We start from the raw sequence: 22079 nt of genomic DNA on the forward strand, positions 1-22079 counted from the left end.
CCAAAGGATCATAAATCATGCTGCTATAAAGACACATGCACATGTATGTTTATTGTGGCACTATTCACAATAGCAAAGACTTGGAATCAACCCAAATGTCCATCAGTGACAGACTAGATTAAGAAAATGTGGCACATATACACCATGGAATACCATGCAGCCATAAAAAAGGATGAGTTGGTGTCCTTTTTAGGGAGATGGATGCAGCTGGAAACCATCATTCTCAGCAAACTATCGCAAGAACAGAAAACCAAATACCGCATGTTCTCTCTCATAGGTGGGAATTGAACAATCAGATCACTTGGACACAGGAAGGGGAACATCACACTTTGGGGCCCATTATGGGGAAGGGGATGGGGGAGGGATAGCATTAAGAGATATACCTAATGTAAATGACGAGTTAATGGGTGCAGCACACCAACATGGCACATGTATACATATGTAAGAAACCTGAACGTTGTGCACATTTACCCTAGAACTTGGAGTATAATAATAAAAAAATAAAATAATATAAAGCAATGAGATCTAAGTTGTAAGAACAGCTCAGTTTGCAGTGGGGAAAGAAGCTTGAAGTTGAGAAAGTATGGGTGTAAGGCAGGTAGTGTTAGCTATATTAATTTTTAGGGATATTGATAATGTTTAGAAAATGATTGTTGCAAAACTTAAAAGTAGAGAGGACAGAGAAAAAATGGTGTGACTCTTTCATATAATGGAGCTTTATGAGTATCAGCTCTGTAGCAATATTGCACTTACAATAGCATCAATTAGTCAATAAATTAGAAAACAATGACATTTTCATGCCACTTGAAGAATATTGAAAATATTTGACTTAAAAAGTTAAAGACCTATGTTTTCTTTATGTCTTCATGAGCATCTATTGTTTTTTGTCCTTTTAATAACAGCTATTCCAACTGTGGTAATATGATATCTGACTGTAGTTTTAATTTGCATTTTCCTGATGATTAGTGATGTTGAGCATTTTTTTCATTATACCTGTTGGCCATTCGTATGTCTTCTTTTGAGAAATGGCTATTTATGTCCTTTGCTTATTTTAAAATAAGATTTCTTTTTTTATTGTTGAGTTGTTTCAGTTGCTTGTGTATTCTGGTTATTAGTTCCTTCTTGGATAAATAGTTTGCAAATTTTTTCTTACCATTCAACAGGCTGTCTCTACATTCTGTTGATTGCTTCCTTTGTTCTATAGAAGGTTTTTAGTTTAATATTATTCAATTTGTCTGTTTCTGTTATAGCTGTTTATGTCTTTGAGGTCATAGATGTAAAATCTAAAATCTTTGATTAGACCAGTGTTCTGAAGTATTTTCCTTTAGTTTTATATTTTCAGGTCTTATATTTAAGTCATCAATTCATTTTGAGTTGATTTTTTAATATGGTGAAAGATAGTCTTGTTTTATTTTTCTGCAAATGAGTTTCCAGTTTTCCCAACATCTTTTATTAAAGACGATGTCCTTTTCCCAACGTATGTTCCTGATGATTTTGCTGAAGATCAGTTGGCTATAAATATGTGAATTTATTTTTGGATTATTGATTCTGTTCCATTGGTCTGTGTGTGTATTTTTATACCAATACCATGCTGTTTTGTTATCATAACATTGTAATGTATTTTGAAGTCAGGTCGTGTGATACTTGCACCTTTATTATTTTGCTCAGAGTTGCTTTGTCTATTTGGGCTCATTTTCATTCCATATGAATTTTAGGTTGTTTTCTAATTCTGTGAAAATCACATTGATATTTTGATAGGGGTAGGATTGAATCTGTAGATTGATTTAGGAAGGATGGTCATTTTAATTATATTAATTATTCTGATCCATAATTCTAGATCCATATGAAATCTCTTTCCATTTTTGTCCTCTTCAATTTCTTTCATCAGTGTTCTGTGGTTAGTTTTACTTGTATAGATCTTTCACCTCGCTGGTTAAATTTATTCCTAGGTTGTTTTTTGTAGTTATTATAAATGAGGTTGCCTTTATTATTTCTTTTTCAGTTATTTCACTATTGGTATATAGAAACTGTACTGATTTTTGTATGTTGATTTTGTGTCCTATAACATTACTAAAGGTATCAGTTCTAAGAGGTTTTATTTGATGGAGAGTCTTTTGATTTTTCCAAATATAAAATTATGTCATCTGCAAAGAGGGCAATTTGACTTCCTCTTTTTCAGTTTAGATGCCTTTTATTTCTTTCTCTTGTCTGATTACTCTAAGACTTCCACTACTTTGTTAAATAGGAGTGATGAGAGTGGACATCCTTCTCTTGTTCTGGTACTTAGAGGAAAGGGATTTAACTTTTACTCATTCAGTATGATGTTAGCTGTGCATTTATCATATATGACCTTTATTATTTTGGGGAATCTTACTTCTACACATAGTTTGCTGAGTTTTTATCATGAAGAAAATTTTTAGTTTTATCAAATGCTTTCTCTGCACCTATTGGGATGATCATATGGTTTTGTCCTTCATTTTCAAAAAACCTTGCATGTGGCATTCCGTGTCTTTCTTTGTTTTGACCTGATGTACTCTGTTTTTTGATTTGCATATGTTGAATCACCCTTGCATTCTTTGGTATAAATCTCACTTGATCATGGTGTTTTTTTTGTTTTTTTTTTTTTTTTTTTTTTTTTTTTTTTTTTTTTAAGGCATTGTGGGATTTTGTTTTTCCTGTATTTTGTTGAGGAATTTTGCATGTATGTTAATCAAGAATATTGATTTTTTTTTTTCCTGTATGTGTATGTTCTTGTTGGGTTTTGGTATTGGGGTAATGCTAGCCTCAGAGAATGAGTTAGGGAGAATTTCCTCCTGTTCAATTTTTTAAAATAATTTCAGGAGGTATTAGTTCTTGTTTATATGTTTGGTAAAATTTGGCAGTGAATCCATCTGGTCCTGAGCTTTTCTTTGTTTTATTACTAACTCAATGTTGATATTTGTTATTGTTCTGTTCAGGTTTTCTATTTTTTTTTTTTTTTTTTTTTTTTTTTTTTTTTTTTTGAGACGGAGTCTCGCTCTGTCGCCCAGGCTGGAGTGCAGTGGCCGGATCTCAGCTCACTGCAAGCTCTGCCTCCCGGGTTTATGCCATTCTCCTGCCTCAGCCTCCCGAGTAGCTGGGACTACAGGTGCCCGCCACCTCGCCTGGCTAGGTTTTGTATTTTTTAGTAGAGACGGGGTTTCACCGTGTTAGCCAGGGTGGTCTCGATCTCCTGACCTCGTGATCCGCCCATCTCGGCCTCCCAAAGAGGTTTTCTATTTCTTCCCAATTCAGTCTTGTTAGGTTGTATGTGTCTAGAAATGTATCCATTTTTTTTCCTAGGTTTTTCAGTTTGTTAACATATAGTTGTCCATAATAGTTTCCAATGATCTTTTGTATTTCTGTGGTATCAGTTATGTTGTCTCCTTTTTCATATCTGATTTGGTTCATTTGGGTCTTATCTCTTCTTTTCTTGGTTAGTCTAGCTAGTAGTTTATCAATTTTGTTTAACTTTTTGAAGAATTTTGTGTTTCTATCCTTTATATTGTTTCATTAGCCTCTATTTCATTTAGTTATGCTGATTTTTAGTTTTTTCTTCTGCTAATTTTAGGTTTGATTTGTTCTTACTTTTCTAATTCCTGAGGAGTGTCATTAGATTGCCTATTTGAAATCTTTCTACTTTTTAAAAAATGTAGACCTTTATTGTTATAATTTTCTCTTTTCTGTATCCCACAGAGTTTGATATGTTGTATTTCCATTTTCATTTGTTTCAAGAAATTTTTTGATTTTCACCTTAATTTATCCATTGTCCCAGTGGTCATTCAAGAGCATATTTTAAATTTTCATGTATTTGTATAATATCCAAAGTTCCTCTTGATGTTGATTTCTTGTTTTATTTCATTGTTATCTGAGAAGATACTTGATATGTTTTAAAAAAATTATGAGACATATTTTCTGTCTTAACGTATGGTCTATCCTGGAGAATGTTCTACGTGCTGATCAGAAGAATGTGTATTCTGCTGTTATTGGAGAAAATGTTCTGTTAGTGTCTGTCAGATCCATTTGGTCTAAAACCCAGTTTAAATCCAATGGGTCTTTGTTGATTCTCTATCTAGATGATCTGTCTAATGCTGAGAGTAGAGTGTTGAAATCCCCCATTATTATTGTACTGGAGTCTATCTCTCTTTTTAGATCTAGTAATATTTGCTTTATAAATCAGTGTGCTGCAGTGTTGGGTGCATATATTTAGAATTGTTATATCCTTTTGTTTGATTTATCCCTTTATCACTATATAATAAACTTGTCTTCTTTATTAACTGTTTTTTGACTTAAAGTCTGTTTTATCTGATATAAATATAACTATTTATGTTGGTTTTTGTTTTTTTTTTTGTTTGCATTGCATATCTTTTTCCATCATTTTACTTTCAGGCTATATGTATTTTTAAGATAAAGTGCATTTATTGTAGGCAGCATTCATTTGCTCATTCTTCCCCCCTCCATTCATCCAGTCTGTACCTTTTAAGTGGAGAATTTATCCATTTATATTCAAAGTTATTATCGATATGTGAAATTTTGTTTCTGTCATATTTTAACTGTTTTCTGGTTGTCTTCTATATTATTTTTTCCTTTTTTTCTTACTATTTTTCGTTGTGCTTTGTTGATTTTCTGTAGTAGTACCATTTAAGTCATTTATCTTCCTCATTTGTGTTGCTTTACCAGTGAGTTTTATACTTTTATGTGTTTTTATAACAGTAAATGTCATCATTTCACTTCCATGGTTAGGACTCTTTTGAATATATCTTGTAGGCCTGGTCTTGTAGTCATAAATTCCCTTAGCATTTGCTTGTCTGGAAAAGATTTTATTTCTTCTTAGTTGATGAAGGATAATTTTAGTGGGTATGGTATTCTTGGCTGACAGTATTTTTTCTTTCAACACTTTAAATACCTCATTCCCTCCTGGCCTACAAAGTTTCTGCCAAGAAGTTTGCTTTCATCTGATGATGCTTCCTTAATAGGTGACTAATTTCTCTTGTTGTTTTTGGAATTCTCTCTTTCTCTTTGACTTTAGAGAGTTTCATTGTAATGTGGCCTGGAGAAGACTGTTTTGTATTGTATCTGTTTGGGGATAACTTAGTCTTATGTATCTGGATGTCTAAATCTCTTGCTGGGCTTGGAAAATTTTAATCTATTATCTCCTTAAATAGGTTTTCTAACCCTTTCATCCTTTCTTCACCTTCTGGGACCCAGTAATTTGAATATTTTGTCACTCCCTGGTGTCCCATATGTCTTAAAGGCTTTGTTCATTCTTTTAAAATTCTTTTTTTAAAAAAATTTTCATCTGACTGGGTTATTTTGAAAGAGCTATCTTCAAGTTCTGAGATTCTGTATTCTCTTTCATCTGGTCTGTTGTTTAAGCTTTTGAATATATTTTATATTTCATTCAATAATTCTTCAGTTCCAGAATTTCTGTTAGATTCTTTTATGATATCTATCTGGTATATTTTCATTCAGATCATAAATTATTTTCTGATTTTTTTTGTGTATCTTGTCAAGCTTTATTAAAATCAATATTATAAATTCTTTTCTGGGATTTTGTAAATTATTTTGATTGGGATCTGTTGCTGTAGAATTACTGTTTTTTTTTGGTGGTATCATATATCCTTGCTTTTTCAGGTTTTCTGTGTTCTTACATTGCTATCTGTACATCTGCTGTAATGGTCACTTCTTCCAATGTTTTTGAATTTACTTTCATAGAGGATAATTTTTTTCTTGAAGATTCATCTATGGTGTTGATTGGGTAGAGCACTTTGATTTTGGGTATATGCAGTAGTGTAGTCTTTGTATGATTTCTTCAGATATAAACAGCATTAGTGGAATCTATGACTTTCTTGGCAGCTTTGAGTGTGATTATTAGTTGAGGCTGTGGTAAAGTTTTTCTGGGACTGGAATGCCAGATGGGTCAGTCTTTGGGCTGTAGTGGTGGCAGTGGTGGGCTGAGAATGCCTGTCCTTGAGCCCAGAGCAATGGATTTTGGCTACAGTGTTAGTGAGTTCAGTGAGACAGGCAGGTGGGTGGGTTTTTGGGCAACTCAGGCATGGGCAATGGCAGTAGTAGTGGAGGGATGACCCTCTAGGTACTAAGCAGTGTACATTGGTGTTGGTGGTATTGTGGGCGAGAGTAGGGCCAGTTGTCAGGTCTGCAGGTGGCACATACACATAGATGCAAGCTGTGATGATAGTGGCAGGGTGGGCAGTCTCAACCCCAGGCCCCCAGAAGGAGTGCTCAGGTGCCAACTGTGGTAGATTGAGCTAGGCAATCCCCAGGCCCCCAAACTGCAGGCTATGGCATTGGGGGAACAAATTTGGGCTATGGGGGCTTGTCTTCAGGTTCCCTGATGGTGTATGTAGGCAGCAGCTGTGGTAGGCAAGGGAAGGATGAGCCCTAGGCCCCTGGTGGCATGCTCATGTTTGGGGCAATAACAACTGTGCTGTGGATCTGCCCTAGGAGACCAGGGGCTGCATTTAATGGCAGCAGCCTAGGTTGGCTAGTGGGAAACACATGCCTTGCTCTTGCTTCAACATCAGTGGCACTCTCTTATCAGCTTCAGTAGTGGTTAGCCAGGTTAGAGGGGGCTCCTTTCTTCTTCTGGGTTAAGGTTGAATTCCTGGCTGTCCAGCAGGTCTCCACTCATTCCTCTATGACTGGGATGGGGGTAAATGTCTTGTTATTTCTACACTGACACCATGATTGGGGGATGACCTCATTAACACTAGGAGGTAATGGAAGTTTTGACTCTGCATAGGCCTCCTCTGACATCCCTCACTTGTGCAGCAGGAGAGGCGACTCATTACTTTTGTGTGTTTGTGGGAAGTCCAGGCTTCCACAGTGGTCTCTACTGACACAGTGGGGGATGGGAGCTCATTATCACTTGAACAAAAAGAAAATCATTGCTTCCTTCTCTGATACCACCTGCTGAGGGTGAGGGGTTTGGGGCATCTGGTTACACCTTCTTTAAAGGGGAAATCTAGGCTCCCCATTGAACCTTTGCTGGCATAGTTGGCATTGGGAACATACTTTTCTCTGTGGTGTTTGGCTGGAAAATAGTAGGTATTATCTGACAGTTTTCTGTCTTGCTAAACTGTTCATTTCTGGGCATTTTGGTTGGAGGGAGCAGCTGTTTTGATGGTGATACTTTAGTTTGTGCTTATTGGCATTACCAAATTGCTGGCTTCTTTAGCACCAAGTCTGGGACCTGTGAAGTAAGAAGAAAACCCAGAACATGTATCTCCCTGTTGTTCCTTGGGTCTCAAGTTTCCTAGTCAGTCTACCTTTTCCTCTCCAGCTTTCAGAATCTTCATATGTTTGTTTCATATACAATGCCCAGATTTTCTAGTTGTACTTAACAGGCAAAATAGGGAAAATTATATCTACTTTATTTTTCTGGAAGTGGAAGTCTAGCAAAGATATGGTAGCTTCAAATTAAAAAGTTGTCATTTTCAGGGTTTTGTTTTCCCTGTACCCATTCATCCTTAATTTTGTTCTATGAGAAGAATTTTAAATGCATTCCTGAGTCCTTTAATTCTTCCCTGGACCAAGTTATGTGTACATCACTGCTTTGAATTATAAACTGTATTCTTTGAATTATATTCTTTGAATTATAATAAAGACAGTCTGTTCCAGGCATGAGACACATGCTCATTATGGTACTAATGAAAAATGATTTATTTCTGCTCTCTTTTGCTACTCTTTTAAGGGGAAAGAACCTTAGTTACTCAGACACCTTTAGTAGTATGCTGAGAATTATTTAGTGGAAGTAATAGACTAAAAGAAAAACACGGGAGAAGGCTGAAAGTTTAGTTAGATTTACAATATAAAGAATAGAGTTACTGACAGAAGATAATAGGCAAAATAAAAGGGATGATTCTACTGGGGCTGAGATTTGAGGGACATTTGGGAGAAACTGGAAGATACTTGCTGTGAATGAGCAAAAGTGAGAGAAGAGATCAGGAAAGGGAGTTTTAAGAAGTGTTGTTTGTGATAAAGGGAATACGCCTTAGGTGATTTCAATAAAGCTGTAAATAGTTTTTGTTTATTTGTGTACATCAAAACTATTTTTTTTTCCCTTGAGTGCAAAAAGATGCTAAGAATGAGCCATGAAGCAGTTGAATTTTATATGTAAGAAAACTGGTATTTGATATATTTGATATAAATGATAGTTTCACTGGGAAAACATAGGTCAGAGGCTTGAGAATTTTAGACCATTAGTAACAAAATTATGTTCTTTTAGAATTTAAGAAAATGAATGTATAGCTATAAAACCTGAGCATCACTAAGTATATTTAGAACTTATCTCTAGCTTTTGTCCAATAGTACCGACTGCTGTTTCTCTACCCCAAATGGCACACTACTATTGTAAATTCTTTTAACAATCACTTTTATCATCTATTATTTAAGGAAAGTAAATACAAGATGAATTGCAAGCTGAGTTGCAAGCACTGTAGTTTTTCCTTCTATTCTCCATGATAAATTTTAATTATAAGCAATAGTGATTTGTAAAATGCAAGTTAATTGACTGTATTATATTTAAAATCATCTGGGAAACTTTTGCTGCTGGATAAACATTTGCATTGTGAGGGAAAAAATGTTCCCTGGTTAAATGCTTGGCGGTTGCTGCATACTCTATGCTCCTTGGAATAGCACAGGCTCTGGAGTGTTCTTCCATGAGGAAACCAATATAACCCGATATTTCCAAGACTTAGTGTTCAAAAACCACTTTTATCTTAGAGCCCTTATCCACTTCTTCTGAAACATTCTTCAGTGCAAAGGATGGGAAGTGCTGATTAATTAGCTATACCTAAGAAATGACTCTTCTTGGGTGGGATAAAACCTAGAATCACTTTTTCTCTTTTTTACCAAAGGCCCCCTTCTGTTCTTCAGTGAGATAGAGATTTCAGCATTCCCAGAGTTTCCCTCTCTTTATACCCTGATATGTCCGGAGCCATGAGGCCCGGAATTAGCCAACCTCTGTTGCTTGATCTCCACAAACCAGAGACAAGATGGCACATTTCCGGGTTCTTCATTACGAACCTTTCCCACGCGCCTAAACTGTTCCCGTGCGCACAAACCTTTTCCGCGCGTGCGCCAACCTTTCCCGCGCGCGCACAAACTTTTTCGCGCCCAGGAAGATATGCAGCCTACAGCGCAGGCGTGATCCCGCGCCCGGGAAAATTACAAACCCACGGCGCATGCGCAATTGTAATTTGAGAAAACCCTGGCCCCGTCATCGCCCTGGCCCAACCTCTTCCTCTGCCAGCCTATATAAGGCATTGCACCGCCACCATTAAATGAGACTTGATCAGGCTATTTGTCTTGTCTCCATTTCTTGTGTTTTCTTGTCTCCTCCATTCCCACTCCCCCTTCCAGGGTGTGTTCGACTGTCCTGCAGGTCGGGACACTGATATGTGCCTAGAAGTCCAGCTGTAACTTGCATTGAATCTTTCATTGATTAGGGAAGATGATGGGGTGAGTCAATCAGGGAGTGGAGGATTGCTCAGGTTTCTTTTATTACTTCCCTTATAGTAGAAATTGTGGACTCAAGGTGCCATCCAGTATCACTAAAGGACAAGTTTATAAAAATATGAAAGATAAGCAAGCAGATTTTCAGATACAGATTAACCTTTTTAGCAGGGGATTTGCAGATATTACCATCTTTGGCAAGGGCACACAGACCTGGGAGCTACCCATTCAGAAAACAATGAGTTCCACAATCACAGTCTGTTTCTTATAAGGAGGAAAAATAATGACATATTAGTGATGGAAAACTAATATAGAGGATGTTTGAAGGGCCTCACAACATGGTGACCTTCAGAGAATCTCGGAATGAGAATCACCGTGTTGCTTTTCAGTTGATTCTCTTTTGTCTCTGTCTTCATTATAGAGAAATTCAATATTGTGTAAGAGTTATAATATTGATCATTACCATATAGATTTTATGTTTGATGAGTACAATTATGTCCTTCCAAATACAACAATGACTTTATTTCTTAGCTCAATTTAGTCTTTTATTCTAGGTAAATGATTTCCCACAGAAATCTTTGCCCCAGGAAAATGATTTTTCCCTATTATGTTTATTTCTAACACCAATCTTCTGTTTTATATTTCTTCCTTCCTTTCCTTACTAATTTTGCATAGCTCACTCCACTTTTCTTTGGCTACATAAATGTTGCTTACTCTTAACGTTCTGGTCTGAGCTTCACTTGTTTCAATAAGATTTTTATGGCTAATCTGGCTGAAGATAATTTCACTCTCCTCTGAAGTTCTGTTTCATTGAAAGTACCACCAAGTTTGGCATCTCTTTCTACTGCCTTTGCTTGTATTTCATGTTTGTCTTTTCCTCTAAAGAATCTGTGTCCTAGCCGGGCGCGGTGGCTCAAGCCTGTAATCCCAGCACTTTGGGAGGCCGAGACAGGCAAATCACGAGGTCAGGAGATTGAGACCATCCTGGCTAACACGGTGAAACCCCGTCTCTACTAAGAAATACAAAAAGCTAGCGGGGCGAGGTGGCAGGCGTCTGTAGTCCCAGCTACTCGGGAGGCTGAGGCAGGAGAATGGCGTAAACCCTGGAGGCGGAGCTTGCAGTGAGCTGAGATCCGGCCACTGCACTCCAGCCTGGGCGACAGAGCGAGACTCTGTCTCAAAAAAAAAAAAAAAAAAAAAGAATCTGTGTCCTCTTAGGTTGGTGACTGTGTTTTTCATTTGATGTGTATCTTTTGCAGCATCTAGGAAGTATCAGTATTTTTCTCCATATCCTTGCCAGCATTTGTTATTGCCTGAATTTTGGATAAAAGTCATTCTAACTGGGGGGACATGTTGTCTCATTATAGTTTTGATTTGCATTTCTCTGATGATCAGTGATGTTGAGTATCTTTTCAGAAACTTGTTTGTCATTTGCATATCTTCTTTTGAGAAATGTCTTTTCAGATCTTTTGCCAATATTTTATTTGGGTTATTACATTTTTGCCTATAGAGTTGTTGTTTGTACTCCTTATATATTGTAGTTATTAATCTCTTGTTAAAGGGATAGTTTGCAAATATTCTCTCCCATTTTGTTGGATGTCTATTCACTTTGTTGATTGTTTCCTTTGCTCTGCAGAATCTTTTTAACTTGATGTGATCCCATTTGTCTACTTTTCTTTGTTGCCTATGCTTGTGGGTATTATTCAAAAAATTTTTGTCCAGATCAGTGTCCTAGAGAATTTTCCCCATGTTTTCTTGTTGTAGTTTCATAGTTTGAAATGTTAGATTCAAGTCTTTAATCTATTTTGATCCAAATTTTTGTATATGGTGAATGATGGGGTCTAGTTTCATTGTTCTACATATGGATATCCAGTTTTCTCAGCACCATTTATTGACGAGACCATCTTTTCCCCAGCGTAAGTTCTTGATACCTTTGTCAAAAATGGGTTCAATATAGTTGTGTGAATTTGTTTCTGGGTTCTCTATTTTGTTCAATTGGTCTATGTATCTGTTTTTATGCCAGTACTATGCTGCTTTGGTTACTATAGCTCTGTAGTATAATTTGAAGTCAGGTAATGTGATTCCTCCAGTTTTGTTCTTCTGCTCATGATATCTTTGGCTATTCTGGGTCTTTTGTGGTTCCATATAAATTTTCCAGATTGTTTTTTCTATTTCCATGAAGAATGTCATTGGTATTTTGATAGGGATTAAATTATATCTGTATATTGCTTTGGGCAGTTTGGACATTTTAACAATATTGATTCTTCCAATCCGTGAACATGGACTATCTTTCCATTTTTGGTGTCCTCTTCAACTTATTTCATCAGTGTTTTACAGTTTTAATTGTAGAGATATTTTACCTCTTTGGTTAATTCCTAGGTATTTAAATTTCATTTGTGGCTACTGTAACTGGAATTAATGTTTTTGATTTCTTTTTCAGGTTGTCCACTGTTGGCATATAGAAATGCTACTGGTTTTTGTATGTTGATTTTGTATCTTGTATCCTTACTGCATTTATCAGTTCTAATAGTTTTTTTATGGAGAATTTAGTTTCTTCCAAATATAAGATAATATCATCTGCAAACAGGGATGATTTGACTTATTCCTTTCCAAGTTAGATGCCATTTATTTCTTTCTCTTGTCTAACTGCTCCAGCTAGGACTACCAGTCCTATGTTGAATAACAAAGGTGAAAGAGGGCATCCTTGTTGTGTTCCAGATCTTAGAGGAAAGACTTTCAGTTTTTCCCCATTCAGTATGATACTAGCTATGGTTGTGTTTTATATGGCTTTTATTAGGTTGAGCTATATTCCTTCTAAACCCAGTTTTTGAGGGTTTTTATTATGAGGGGATATTGAATTTTATCAAATATTCTTTTCAGCATTAATTGAAATAATCACATGATTTTGGTCCTTCATTCTGTTGATATGATGTATCACATTGATTGATTTGGGTATGTTAAATCATCCTTTTACATCCCTGGTATAAATCCTACTTGTCATGATGAATTATATTTTTATGATCTTTTAAATGTATTGTTGAATTCAGTTTGCTAATATTTTATTGAGTATTTTTGCATCAATTTTCATCAGGTATATTGGCCTGTAGTTTTTTTTTTTAAGGTGTGTCTTTGTCTGGTTTTGGTATCAGGATAATACTGACCTTGTAGAATAAGTTTAGAAGTATTCCCTCCTTCTATTTTTCAGAACAATTTGAATAGAATGGGCATTAGTTATTCTTTAAATGTTTGGTAGAATTCAGCAGTTAAGCCATCAGGCTTTTCTTTACTGGGAGACTTTGTAGTATGGCTTCAATATTGCTACTTGTTATTGATCTGTTCAGGTTTTGTATTTCTTCATGGTTCAATTTTTATATGATGATAAAGGTTGATGTGTGTAGGAATTTATCCGTTTCCTCTAGATTTTCCAATTTATTGGCATTTAGTTGCTCATAGTAGCCACTAATGATCCTTTGACTTTTTGCAGTATCAGCTGGAATGTCTCCTTTTTCATCTCTGATTTTATTTATTGGGGTCTTTTCCCTTTTATTTCATTGGTCTGGCTAAAAGTTTATCATTTTTGATTATCTCTTCAAAAAACCAAGTTTTTATTTTGTTGATATTTTGTATTGTTTTCTTCATTTCAATTTGATTTATTTCTATTGTGATCTTTATCTTTTCTTCTACTAATTTTGGGTTTGTTTTGCTCTTGCTTTTCTAGTTCTTTAAGAGGCATTGTTAGGTTATTTATTTGAAGTTTTTCTTTTTGTTTTTTTGAAGTAGGTGCTTATAGCTGTAAATTTCCCTTTTAGAACTGTTTTGCTGTATCCCATAGGTTTTTGTTTATTGGGTTGCATTATCGTGTGTTTCAAGAAATTTTTCAATTTCCTTCTTAATTTCTTCATTGACCCACTGGTCATTCAGGAGCATATTGTTTAATTTCCATGAATTTGTATATTTTCCAAAATCCTTCTTGTTGTTGATTTCCAGTTTTATTCCATTGTGGTCAGAGAAGATTCTTGATATTATTTCCATTTTCTTGAATGTTGTAAGACTTGTTTTGTGACCTAACATATAGTCTATCCTTGAGAACAATCCATGTGTGAAAGAGAAGAATGTCACTTCTTTTTTTTTTTTTTTTTGAGATGGAGTCTTGCTCTGTCACCCAGGCTTGAGTGCAGTGGTTGGATCTCAGCTCACTGCAAGCTGCGCCTCCCAGGTTCCCACCATTCTCCTGCCTCAGCCTCCCAAGTAGCTGGGACTACAGGCACCCACCACCACGCCTGGCTAATTTTTTTGTATTTTAGTAGAGACGGGGTTTCACCATGTTAGCCAGGATGGTCTCGATCTCCTGACCTCGTGATCCACCCGTCTCGGTCTCCCAAAGTGCTGGGATTACAGGCGTGAGCCACCGTGCCCGGCCCTTTGTCACTTCTTATAGTTTTTGTCTGGAAGTCTATTTGCCTATTTAAGTATAGCTACTCCTGCTCTTTTTTGGTTTCCCTTCACATGGAATATCCTTTTGCATCTTTTTATTTTCAGTCTATGTTCCTCTTTATAGATGAATCTGTTTTTGTAGGCAACAGATCACTGGGTCTTGTTTTTTAATTCATGTAACCGCCCTATGTCTTTTGATTGGAGAGTTTAGTTCATTTACATTCAATGTTATTATTGATAAGTAAGAATTTCTCCCATTTTGTTATTTGTTTTCTGGTTGCTTTGTGGTCTTTTCTTTCTTCCTGTTTTCCTTTTAGTGAAGGTGATTTTCTCTGGTAGTATGATTTAATTTTTTGTTTTTAATTTTTTGTCTATTTATTGTGTGTTTATTTGGCTTGAGGTTACTATGAGGCTTGCAAACACTATAAAACTCATTATTTTAAACTGATAATGACTTAACAATCCTCGTTTACAGTTGCATAAAGAAACACATAAAAGAGAATTAATAAAACTCGGCACACTTAACTTCATCCTCCTGCTTTTAACTTTTGTTGTTTATGTTTTCTTTTACTGTCTATGTCTTGAAAAATTGTTGTATTATTATTTTTGATTGGTTTATCCTTTAGTATTTCTATTTAAGACAAGAGTAGTTTACCCACAACAATTCCAGTGTAATAATATTCTGTGTTTTTCAGTGTGCTTACTATGACCAGTGAGTCTTCAGATGATTTCTACTTGGTCATTAACATACTTTTCTTTCAGATTGAAGAACTCTCTTTAGCGTTTCTTGTAAAACAGATCTGGTGATGATACCTCTCAACTTTTGTCTAGGAGAGTCTTTATTTTTCCTTTGTGTTTGAAGGATATTTTCACCAAATATACTATCCTAGAGTAAACATTTTTTTCCTTCAGCCTTTTAAGTATGTCATGCCACTCTCCCTAGACCTGTAAGGTTTCCACTGAAAAGTCTGCTGCCAGGTGTATTGGAGCTCCATTGTATGTTATTTGTTTCTTTTCTCTTGCTGCTTTAAGGATGCTTTCTATATCCTTTACCTCTGGGAGTTTGATTATTAGATGCCCTGAGGTAGTCTTCTTTGGGATAAATCTTCTTGGTGTTATATAACATTCTTGTACTTGAATGTTGATATCTTTCTCTAGGTTTGGAAAGTTCTCTGATACTATCCCTTTGAATAAACCTTCTACCCTTTCTCTTTCTCTGCCTTCTCTTTAATGCCAATAACTCTTATATTTGCCCATTTAAGGCTATTTTCTAGATCTTGTAGGCATGCTTCATTGTTTGTTATTCTTTTTTCTTTTGTCTACTCTGACTATGTGTTTTCAAATAGTTTGTCGTCAAGCTCACTAATTCTTTCTTCCAATTGATCAATTCTGCTATTAAGAGATTCTGATGAATTCTTCAGTATGTCAATTGCATTTTTCAACTCCAGAATTTCTGCTTGATTCTTTTTATTATTTCATTCTCTTTGTTAAATTCATCTGATAGAATTCTGAATTCCTTCTTTGTATTATCTTCAATTTATTTGAGTTTCCTCAACACAGCTATTTTGAATTATCTCTTTGAAATGTCACATGTCTCTGTTTCTCCAGGATTGGTCCCTTGCGCCTTATTTAGTTCATTGGGCGAGGTTATGTTTTCCTGGATGATCTTGATGCTTGTAGATATTCTTCAGTGCTTGGGCATTGAAGAGTTGGATATTTATTTTAGTCTTCCCAATCCGGGCTTTTTGTGCCCAACCTTCTTAAGAAAGCTTTCCAGGTATTAAAAAGGATTTGGGCCCCAAGCCCAACATCTCTGTGCTTTTTGTAGATGTGTAGAGGTACCACCTTGATGGTCTTGGATAAGATCGAGAAGAATTCTCTGTATTACCAGACAGAGATTCTTTTTTTTTGTTTTTTTTCCCCTTACTTTCTCTCAAACAAATGGAGTCTCTCTGTCTTTGCTGAGCTGCATGGAACTGGGGTGTGGTGATGCAAGCAACTTTGTGGCCACCACCCCTGGCATTGCCCTGGGTCAGACCTGAAGCCAGCACAGCACTGGGTCTCACCCAAGCACTGGGTCTCACCCAAAGCCTGCTATAACCACTACCTGCCTATCTCCTATGTTCACTCAAGTCCCTAGGTTTGTGTTCCTCCCTTCAGGGCAGTGAGTTTCCCCAGGCCCTGGGCAGGTCCAGAGACGTTGTCTGGGAGCCAAACATTGGAATCAAATACCTGAGAAATTTGTCTGATGTTCTATTCTACTGTGGTTAAGCTGGTCCTCAAACCACAATACAAAGTCCTTCTCGCTCTTCACTCCCTTTTCCACTGGCAGAGTAGCCTCTCCCTGTGGCTACACCACCACTAGGCCATGGTTGGGGAGGTCTTGCCAGGCTACTGCTGATGTTCAGTTAAATCCCAAGGGCTCTTCAGTCAGCTGGTGGTGAATGTTGCCAGCCCTGGGACTCAACCTTCAAGGCAGTGGGCTCTCCTGTGGCCTAAAGCAGGTCCATAAATACTGCTCAAGAACCTAGACCTGGACTTGGAGACCCCAGGAGGCTGCTTGTTACTCTACCCCCTTGTGGCTGAGCTAGTACCTAAGGTGCAAGGCAAAGTCCCCTTCACTTTTCCTTCTGCTTTTCTCAAACAGGGAGAGTCTTTTACTGTAGCCACCACAGCTGGAAATTGCTGGGTCACATCTATAGACAGTATGTATTGGAGTCCAAGACCAATGGCATTTTACCTGGATATTAATGCTTATTATTCAGGGTTTAAGGGGTCTTTAGTTAATAGGTGATGAATTCTGCCAGGATTGGGTCCTTCCTTTCAAGGTAGCACATTCCCTTTTGGTCCTAGGTGTGTGTAAAAAATGTCCATTAACTAAGGTCTGGAATGGGGACCTCACTACTCTGCCTGGTGACTTATCCTACTGTGGCTGAACTGGTACACAAGATGCAAGACAAAGTCCTCTTTACTCTTCATGTTTCTCTCCTTAAGTGGACAGAAGGGGTCACTTTTGTTGCTGCAAGCTGAGCTGCCTGGGGTTGAGGGAGAGATGGTGCAAGCAGTCCCTTAGCCTCCATGCATGGGTGCTTGCTGACCCCAGCATGGCTTTGCTGTCTGCTATGACAGGATAGCACTGAGTTCAATGTCAAAACTCCTCTCTGTAGGCAGGTCATTCTGTTTGAGTGTTCAGCTCTCAGCAGAATGGAGGCCCTGGAGTGGGTGGCTTATCTCTGCAGGCAAGTCATCTTGACAGGTGTTCAGCTCTCAGCAGAGGGTAGCTCCTCTCTGCAGTTGGTCATCCCTAGATCTGCTCTGCTCTGGCTGAGTCTGGGATTTTTATGGTCTTCAGAGGGGAAAAGTATGTGGTGATTGGTCTATGGGCTGCCATGGTGGGCCCAAGAAAAAGTACCACGAATTCCCTGGCCCCAGGTTGCAGGCCTTCCTCAGTCTGGAGGTGGTGCTTCACCTGGGATCTGTCCCCTTCCACCCAGGAGCTTGTCTATCCCCTCCAGCCGTTCATGGCTGCCCAGGCTGTTTGTGCCAAGGGGAGTCTGCAGGCCAGCAATGAGCTGCCCTCAGTGCCACCTCAGCTTCCCTCCTGTGCCCCTCAGCACCCAAAGTCCAAAGGGGGCTGAGATGGCAGATGGCTGGTGTGTCAGTGCTGGCCCAAGCATGTGCCCAGCCAGCTGGGCTGCTGTAGTGCCTGGGTTTGGCCCCAACCTTGCTCCATGAGCAGAGTGGGCACCGGGAGTGGGGAGAGACCAGGTAGTGGGAGCAGGCACTTCTGAACCTGCAGGGGACAGTGGGGCCTTCCCAGGCCCCCAAGAGCACAGAGATGCCCAGTCTGCAGCCAGGCTTGGGTGGCTGCAGATGTACCCAGGGAACACCCTCTCCACCAGCTCAGAAGGGGTGGAGCTCCTGCTTGTCCCTGGCTCCTGATGGCTTCATGGAGCATACAGCTCCGGCCACACCTCCAAGACTGGAGCAGGTGCTGACAGCAGGGCTAAGCCAGGCACTGAGATCAGGCACTTCCAAGCCTGCGGAAGGCAGGGGGGCCTTCCTGGGCCCCCAAGAGCGCAGAGACACCCAGGTCTTGGGCTGAGCCAGGGCAGCTACAGCAGCACCTGGGGAAGGGCAGGTCTCCTGCCTGTTCTGCTGCCATTGCAATGATTGGTGATTCTGTCCTTCTTTTCATGCTTTTATTGATCATCCATGTATCATCTTTGGAAAAATGTCTATTTACGTCTTGCTTATTTTAAATTGGGTTGTTTGTGTTTTGTTGTTGAGTTGTAGGTGTTCATATTATATTCTGAATATTAACCCCTTATCAGATATACAATTGCAAATATTTTCTTTCATTCTGGGAGCTGCCTTTTCTCTCTGTTGATGACATCCTTTGACATACAAAATTTTTCATTTTCACGAGGTCTGACTTATCTGTTGTTTGTTTCATTCCTGTGCTTTTGCCTGTTTTTTTAAAGTTAGAATTATGCTAATTTATCAATGATTCAGAGGTCCTGTATCTAACATTCCATTTTTTCATGCCTATATTTTGAATCTTCAATCAGGTACTCATATCTTTATTCATATCTGGAGCCTGAATACTTTTACTTTTAGAATTATTGTTATTCTGGTGTGTGGGAGATTTCTGATTTTGGAGCATTATTCTAGTATCTAAGAAGAAAATAATTATACCTATAGCTTCATGGAATATATATTTTTTTGCTAAAAGTGAGAATAATCAAATTAAATATGCCCTAGAGTGGAAAGCATGTTTTTTTTTCATAAGAAGTAAAACTACCTTATAATAAAAATTTAATGTATGCAAATTATGAATATTTATTATGTTAGCTATGAAGTATAATATACTTGACTGGATTGAGGTTCACATCTGTCCTTTTCATTTATCACTGTGGTTTAGGCAAAAAGGTTTACTATAGAAGTAATGGTAAATTTCAAAAAATAAATTCTATGAGCAGTTTTCATTGACAGGCTGGGATTTCTTTTAAATAATTTGTCACAATAATGTTGAACATATTTTCAGAAAATTTACCACATGGCTTGTATAAAAAGAGGTCTGTTATATCCCCATTTGTGTAACCCCAAGTGGGAAGATTCTAATTGGTTTAAAAATTGCTCTGGCAGGCCAGGCACAGTGGCTCACACCTGTAATCCCAGCACTTTGGGGGGCCGAGGCGGGTGGATCACCTCAGGTCAGGAATTTGAGACCAGCCTGACCAACATGGTGAAACCCCATCTCCACTAAAAATATAAAAATTAGCCTGACATGGTGGCATGCACCTGTAATCCTAGCTACTCAGGAGGCTGAGGCAGGAGAATTGCTTGAAACCAGGAGGCGGAGGTTGCAGTGAGTCATGATTGCCATTGCACTCCAGCCTGGGTGACAGAGTGAGACACTCTCTCAAAAAAAAAAAAAAAAAAAAAAAAAAATTACTCCGGCATCACACTCCGCTCACCTACAGAGAGGGCAAGTGGGACATGCTGATTTGCACTCTGTTGTCAAGTGTTAATGACTCTGAAGAAGAACTGACTATGATCATGGAAACATACCAGTCTCTGAAGCTTATTGGCATTTTCTAGCATGTGAATCCTGCCTAAAAGAATCCCGAATAAAATAGGCACAGCCAGTTCGATTAATCAGACACCGAGCATCTTTTGGAAAAGGTCAAATTTATGCATGTGGAAGTTTATAGATCCTGTACTTAAATAAATATAACATGTATAAATCTTCTGCCTTTTCTAGTTTGGGCTGCTATAACAAATTATTATAGATTGGGTGGCATATAAACAACATTTTATTTCTCACATTTGTATGGGTTGGAAGTCTGAGATCAGGGGATCAGGATGCCCGAATGGTCCATTCTGGGTTCTGGTGAGGGTTCTTTTCCAGGTTGCTGATTGCTTCCACATTGTAGCCTCAGAAAGAAAGAGAGCGCTCTGAGGTTCCTTTTATAAGGGCATTAATCCAATTTGTGAGGGCTCCACCCTCATGAACTAGTCACCTGCCAAATGCCCATGTGGGGGTCCACAAACATTTAGTCAGTGAACCTCCAAAATATTTTTTTCTGTTCTCATCATTTCCACCTATTTCCCTCTCATTTCCTTTTGGAATATTTTTCACCTGCCAACTTATTTATGATTCATTGTCTTGTTGGGAGTGTGGGTGACTCTAAGAATCCAAATTTAAGGGCTGAAAGTTCTCAGGGACCAGGGCAAGGCCATGAATCAGAGCTAGGCGGGCAAACCAGAGTCCTGTTTTCATTTCAGAGTAGAGGTCAGCAACTACTGTGTGTAAGAAACCTCTCGGACTAACAAAACCCAGGAAAATACAGCAACTAGACATCATACAAAATTAGAAATGCAAAGTCCAGGCACATGGGCATAGCCAGATGACCTGTAAGAACTGTAGAAATAAAATACCCTGTAGAAATTTATTTCTGTAAAACCACCTTTGATTGGCGTGCTCTTTGCAATCCAAGGCCACCCTTCTATGACTCAGATTCTCATTATTTCTTGGTCATACAATTTGGATAAACTTTTTAGTGGCCTCCCTACTTTCCATCACCTTTTTCCTTCAACTCTTCATAGCTCTGGAATCAGATTGGTTTTTCCAAAGTAAATAGTCAATTAAGCCACCTCACTATTCTAGAACTTTCAACAACTCCTCATATTTAGTCTTGGCTTCAGGGACATCACTCTCATACGTCACACTATTTTTATAGCCTTATCTCTCCCTATTCTAATTATTTTAAATGACATCTAAATGGCCAGTGTATGACTATTCCCTGTGTATTCCTTCTTCTTAGTAATTTCTATAATTTTCTCCCCCTCTTTAGTCAAAACCTACTGATTCTTTAAATCCTCTTTCAACTGCCATCTCTACTGATGACAATGTCCCTCCTCTGAACTTTCTCAGTCCTTTGTGAGCCAGTACTTTGGAATTCTTTTGTGGTACGTCTCTCATATTGCTATCTGTAAAAAGTGTTTGATTTACTCTCTCATAGGCACTAATTAAACAGGGCTGTTTTATTCATGATGAACTATAAGCAAAGCTCCTAGGACTTACGAGCTTTTAAAAGCTCACAAAAGATGATATCTGAAAAGTTTCATATCCCTCATTCAAGTCTGAGGAAGGAAAATAAAGACAAGTTAATACCTAGAAAAATTGTACAAACCTGCAGAATATCAAGGACACAGAGAAAAATTTTAGATATAACCAGAGAGAAAACATTTTACTTGTATAAGAGTAATTAAATTACAACAATAATATTAGAGGCCAGAGGACAAAGAAATAATATCCTTAACTGCAGAGCAAAACAATTGTAAAATTAGAATTATATACCAGGTTAAGTTATTATTAGAGTGAGAAAAAAATAAAAATGTTTTCAAAGACACTGAGAGTTTATCAGCAGCACATCATTGCTGAAAGGAATACTAAAGGACAGACATCAAGAAGAATGAAATTCAATCTAGAAGGTGTTCAATTGTTTAAAAAAGAAAGGATAAGGAAAGGAATTGCTAAATATGTAGGCAATCTGAATAAATATTGACTAAAAAGTCATAATGATGACTAACTTGGAGGGTTATAAAAACAACATCTAATGAAAATATTAGACACCAGAATGCATGGAAGGTCCTTGTACTGGTCAAAAGGAGGTTAGAAATATTGGTTTTGTCAACTCAAATATTTGTGTTAAAAATGTAAGAATAATTATTTTATGCAAGGAAATAAAATAACTTCCAATCAGTGAAGAGGAAAAGAAGGGAGAAGGAAAATACAAAAAAGTCAAACAGAAGGCAAGAAGAAAAAAAGGATCTCCCCTCCAACAAAAGAATATTTAATAGAAGACATAAAGTAAAATGGTAAAAGTAAATAAAAATATATTAGTAAATTGGATAAAAAGCATAACCCTGCCATGTTCAGCTTACGCTTATATAAAAGATAAAAGTTTGAAAAGATGTAAAAGGCAAATGCTACCTCAAAACAGCAAAATAGCCAAATTAACATCAGCCGAAATCCACTAGGGTATAAAAGCATTAATAGGAGTAAAGAGGGTTACTATATAATGATTAAAAATTTCACTATGAAGATTAAATAATCTTGAACTTTTAAACTCTTAACATAT

Source organism: Rhinopithecus bieti, unplaced genomic scaffold, assembly GCF_001698545.2.
Source record: "Rhinopithecus bieti isolate Rb0 unplaced genomic scaffold, ASM169854v2 scaffold_2409, whole genome shotgun sequence".
Lineage (NCBI taxonomy): Eukaryota > Metazoa > Chordata > Mammalia > Primates > Cercopithecidae > Rhinopithecus > Rhinopithecus bieti.